Source organism: Myotis brandtii, unplaced genomic scaffold (assembly GCF_000412655.1).
Source record: "Myotis brandtii unplaced genomic scaffold, ASM41265v1 scaffold201, whole genome shotgun sequence".
Classification (NCBI taxonomy): domain Eukaryota; kingdom Metazoa; phylum Chordata; class Mammalia; order Chiroptera; family Vespertilionidae; genus Myotis; species Myotis brandtii.
The window spans coordinates 831,029-835,875 of record NW_005357485.1 but is presented as its reverse complement, the minus strand read 5'-3'; the positions used below and the strand labels follow the sequence as shown (position 1 = coordinate 835,875).

Sequence of the window (4,847 nt, the reverse complement as noted above, 5' to 3'; positions counted from 1 at the left end):
CTCCTCCTCCCCTTCCTCCCTCCCTCCCTCCCTCTCCCTCCTTCCCTCTCTCAACATCTCTCTCAGACTCTGAGTGTGGGTGGCAGGTACCTCCCTCTGGGTGGAGGAAAAGGTACCCAGCCTAGACCCTGCTGTTCTGGGGTCTGTGGCTTTGGGTTCCGTCCCCACTTGCCTCTTGTTTGGCATCACTGCAGCCACTGGGTGCCTCTACCCCTTAGAAGGCCTAGGTCAGTGATGGTGAACCTATGACGCTCGTGTCAGAGGTGACACACGAACTCATTTTTTTGGTTGATTTTTCTCTGTTAAATGGCATTTAAATATATAAAATAAATATCAGAAATATAAGTCTTTGTTTTACTATGGTTGCAAATATCAAAACATTTCTATATGTGACACGGCACCAGAGTGAAGTTAGGGTTTTTCAAAATGCTGGCACGCCGAGCTCAAAAGGTTCGCCATCACTGCCCTAGGTTATGAGCTCCAGGTTCCTGATCCCTAAACACAGTGACCTCATCGCTCTTACACTTGGGGAAGAATAGCAAGTGGGGACCCCATTGGCATGGAGAGATGAAGACCAACACCAGATCCTTCTAAGATTTTTGTTTGTTTGTTGTTGCTATTGTTAATCCTCACCTGGGGATATTTTCCCCATTGGTTTTTAGAGCAGCGGTTCTCAACCTGTGGGTCGCAACCCCTTTGGGGGTCGAATGACCCTTTCACAGGGGTCGCCTAAGACCATGGGAAAACACATATATAATTACATATTGTTTTTGTGATTAGTCACTATGCTTTAATTATGTTCAGTTTGTAACAATGAAAATACATCCTGCCTATCAGATATTTACATGACGATTCATAACAGTAGCAAAATAACAGTTATGAAGTAGCAACAAAAATAATTTTATGGTTGGGGGTGACCACAACATGAGGAACTGTATGAAAGGGTCGCGGCATTAGGAAGGTTGAGAACCACTGTTTTAGAGAGTGGAAGGAAGGGTGGGAAGGGTGGAGGAGAGAGGGAGGGAGAGAAAGAGAGAGAGAGAGAAATATTGATGTGAGAGAGACACACGGATTGGTTGCCTCTCCCACATGCCCTGACTAGGGCCTGGGATCAAACTTGCACCCCAGGTCCGTGACCTTGACTGGGAATCACACCTGAGACCCTGTGTTGCTCTAACCATTGAGAACACTGGCCAAGACCCAAGAGTGGGTTTTGATGAAGGCAACAGGGAGCAACCCCTGAAAGCCCCAAGTGGCTTGAAGGGGGTGGGATAAGAGGGACTTTGATGATCAGAAAGGCAGGTCGAGATGCCCAGAGACAGGCCTCTCCTGCCAGGGATGCCCAGAGCAGCCGTGTGTCAGCTGCCCCTCCCTGTACCTTGAGAATAACTTCAGGGAGAATAACCTGACTTGCCCCTCGTTACGTTCATGTGACTAATAACTGATGCCTCATCCTGGCACTCCTTCCTAACAGCGGTTAGAATAAACAAGAAGAGTCATTTCAGCTGCTTGACAGTTAAGTTTCTAGTGCAGGGGTGGGCAACCTTTGTGCGAGTGTGTGCCAAAACCAGCAAAATCTCTGACTCAAAATTCTTCTGCGTGCCAACCCTAATTTTTTGAGAACATGTTACGCCTACCTGATATCTCTTAAGGTGTACGTATGTGAAGAACCTTGAAGAAATAATAAAATTCACTCGAGCGACAAAAACACAGTATAGGATGATGAAAAATACATTTATCTTTTCATGTATACATGTTAGGTAAAATTACTTATTTATCTAAGATGCACCTACACTGAATTTATCTGAAAATTCAAAAAGTCGATATTAAGAAAAACATTGTAAATGGAAGATTATAAGAGACGGTTTCGAGTGCCAGCAAAAGTTACTGGCGTGCCATGTTTGGCACACGTGCCAAGGGTTGCCCACCCATGTTCTAGTGCATGACAGGAAGTTAGATGATGGGTATTGGGACAGTTCATTCCTTGAAAGCATTAGTTTAGAAAACGAACGAAGACTTTAACTAAATTATTCAAAACCGAACAAAAAATTGGAGGGGAGAGGCAGATGCCAGAAATAGGCCATTTTCTTCACATTGGCGGGGGCGAAACGTGCTGAGAGCAATCCTTAAACAGGGTATAAGAACAGAGAGTCAGGATGGTTGGAAATCTAGCCATCACTGGATGGTTCAATCTCCACCACATAGTTCTACCAGGAGGCACAGTTTCTACTGGGCTGAACAGCTTCTGTTGGCCTCACTATACCCCCATTGGTTAGGTGGGTGCTGCTCAGCTGGGGAGGATCAGAGAGGTAGAGCCACTTGCCCAGAGATGCCCAGCTAACTGACCCAAATATCCATCTTCCCACCTGTCCACCTGGCCACTCCCAATGGCCCAGGTACAGTGGAAACCGACACAGAAAATGCAGGAGTTGGAGGTCACCTCTCTACCCCCCCTTCCTCTGTCTCTTTCTTTGAATTGAGGTACAGTTTCCTACAGTAAAACGCACATATTTTACCAATCAAAGCATACAGCTCCATGCCTAGGGACACATATGTACACACCTGTGTAGCTACCTCAAATCAGGAACAAGGACATTTCACCCTAGCTGGTTTGGCTCAGTGGCTAGAGCGTCAGCCTATGGACGGAAGGGTCCCGGGTTTGATTCAAGTCAAGGGCACATGCCCTGGACTCGATCCCCAGTAGGAGGTGTGCAGGAGGCAGCCAATCAGTGATTCTCTCTCATCATTGACGTTTCTATATCTCTCTCTCCCTCTCTTTTCCTCTCTTAAATCAATAAAAATATATTTTAAAAAAAACAAACCAAGCCGTAACCGGTTTGGCTCAGTGGATAGAGCATTGGCCTGCAGACTGAAGGGTCCCAGGTTCTATTCCGGTCAAGGGCATGTACCTTGGTTGTGGGCACATCCCCAGTGGGGGGTGTGCAGGAGGCAGCTGATTGCTGTTTCTCTCTCATCGATGTTTCTAACTCCCTATCCCTCTTCCTTCCTCTCTGTAAAAAAAATCAATAAAATATATTTTTAAAAAACCAACCAAGAACATTTCCATTATTCTAGTAGGTTCCACCTGCTCCTTTCCAGGCGATCGGCACCCCCAGAGGCAACCGCTGACCTGCTTTCTGTCACTGCAGGTGACTTTGCCTGTACTAGAACGTCCTATGCATGGGATCCTAGCATACGTAGTGCTTGGTGTCTGGCTCCCGTCACTCAACATAAAGCCACGCCGTTGTCCAGATCAGCACGCCAGCCCTTTTTACTGCTGAGAGTGAGCCCATGTTATGAACACGCCGCACTTTGTTCATCCATCCTCCTGTTGATAGGCGTTTGGATTATTGCCAGCTCTGGGCTGCTATGAATGAAGCTGCCGTGAGCATTCTGATCTCATCCACATTTGTGGACAAGCTCCTCCCGGGGAACAGAATTCCTGGCCCACAGGGTGGGGGCTGTCAAATTGCATTGGCAAGTGATATAAAAAGAATTTTTTTGCATATTTTTTAATAGAGAGGGAGGGAGAGAAAGAAACACTGATTATTGCCAGCTCTGGGCTGCTATGAATGAAGCTGCTGTGAGCATTCTGATCTCATCCATATTTGTGGACAAGCTCCTCCCGAGGAACAGAATTCCTGGCCCACAGGGTGGGGGCTGTCGAATTGCATTGGCAAGTGATATAAGAAATTTTATAGTTCTTTAAAAAATTTTTTTTGCATATTTTTTAATAGAGAGGAAGGGAGAGGGAGGGAGAGAAAGAAACACCAATGATGAGAGGGAATCATGGATCAGCTGCCTCCTGCACGCCCCCTACTGGGGACCGAGCCCGCAACCCGGGCATGTGCCCTTGAGTGGAACTGAACCCGGGATCCTTCGGTCCGCAGGGCAAAGCTCTAGCCACTGCGCCAAACCAGCCAGGGCAGACATTTTAGCTAGTTCTTAACGAATTTTTATTGCACTTTATAAGCGTTAATTGTTCAACTCAGACATTGCCCACAGGCAAGAGTCACAAAATTTGGAATAATGCCCTATCCTTTGGTTTCCTGGTGACCAGTTCTTCAAACCCCCTTGTAACTAAGGAGGTACTGACAAATGCATCAGAGTCTTGTGTTCATCCAGTGTTGCCCGTGCGTCATTGTTGCAGGCTGGAAAGATAGAAGTGTTAAAAAAAATAAAAGGTGGTGTTTTACCCAGCAGACAGTCATGGGAAGGCAAGGACCAGGCAGAGCGGGTCCTGCGGAACCGCCCCCTTCCCAGAGCTGGGCAGCCGCCTCCGGCTGCCTTGCTGAGCGGCGCCACCTAGCGGCGGCCGGGCGCGGTGCCGAGCTTGCACATGCAGCCCAGCGTTTCTTCTTGGTTTATGAAACCACCAGCATCTTTTGCCAAAAAACGAAGTGCATTTCTCAGCATCCTTGGGTCTAATCGTGTATCATTCCCGACCCCTCTCTGGAAAGGGCCCCTGAGTGAGCCTCTCGCAGCCTGGTCCTCCTCTCTGTACCCAGAGGCGCCCCAACCACGGATCCCAACAGAATCGGTACCATGGACAGCAGCCAGGACTGCGCGCCTGCGCGTCCCCCCTACCTTTCAGCCCTTCTCCCTGCCCCTCCACTGGGCCTCATGGATGTCTCTGCAAGAATGGAGTTTCATTTATTTATTTTTTTAAAATATGTTTTTATTGATTTCAGAGAGGAAGGGAGAGGGAGAGAGGGAGAAAAACACCAATGATGAGAGAATCATTGATTGGCTGCCTCTTGCATGCCCCCTACTGGGGATCGAGCCCACAACCGGGTCATGTGCCCTGCCCGGGAATCGAACCCATGACCTCCTGGTTCATAGGTCAA

General features: G+C 47.9%; 1 protein-coding gene across 1 annotated transcript in view; it reads right to left on the bottom strand.

Annotated features, from left to right (window-relative positions):
* LOC102258214 (arrestin domain-containing protein 4) overlaps positions 1 to 4,847 on the bottom strand; it is a 42,681-nt gene that overhangs the window by 35,294 nt on the left and 2,540 nt on the right. The gene's annotated exons all lie outside the window — the stretch shown is intronic.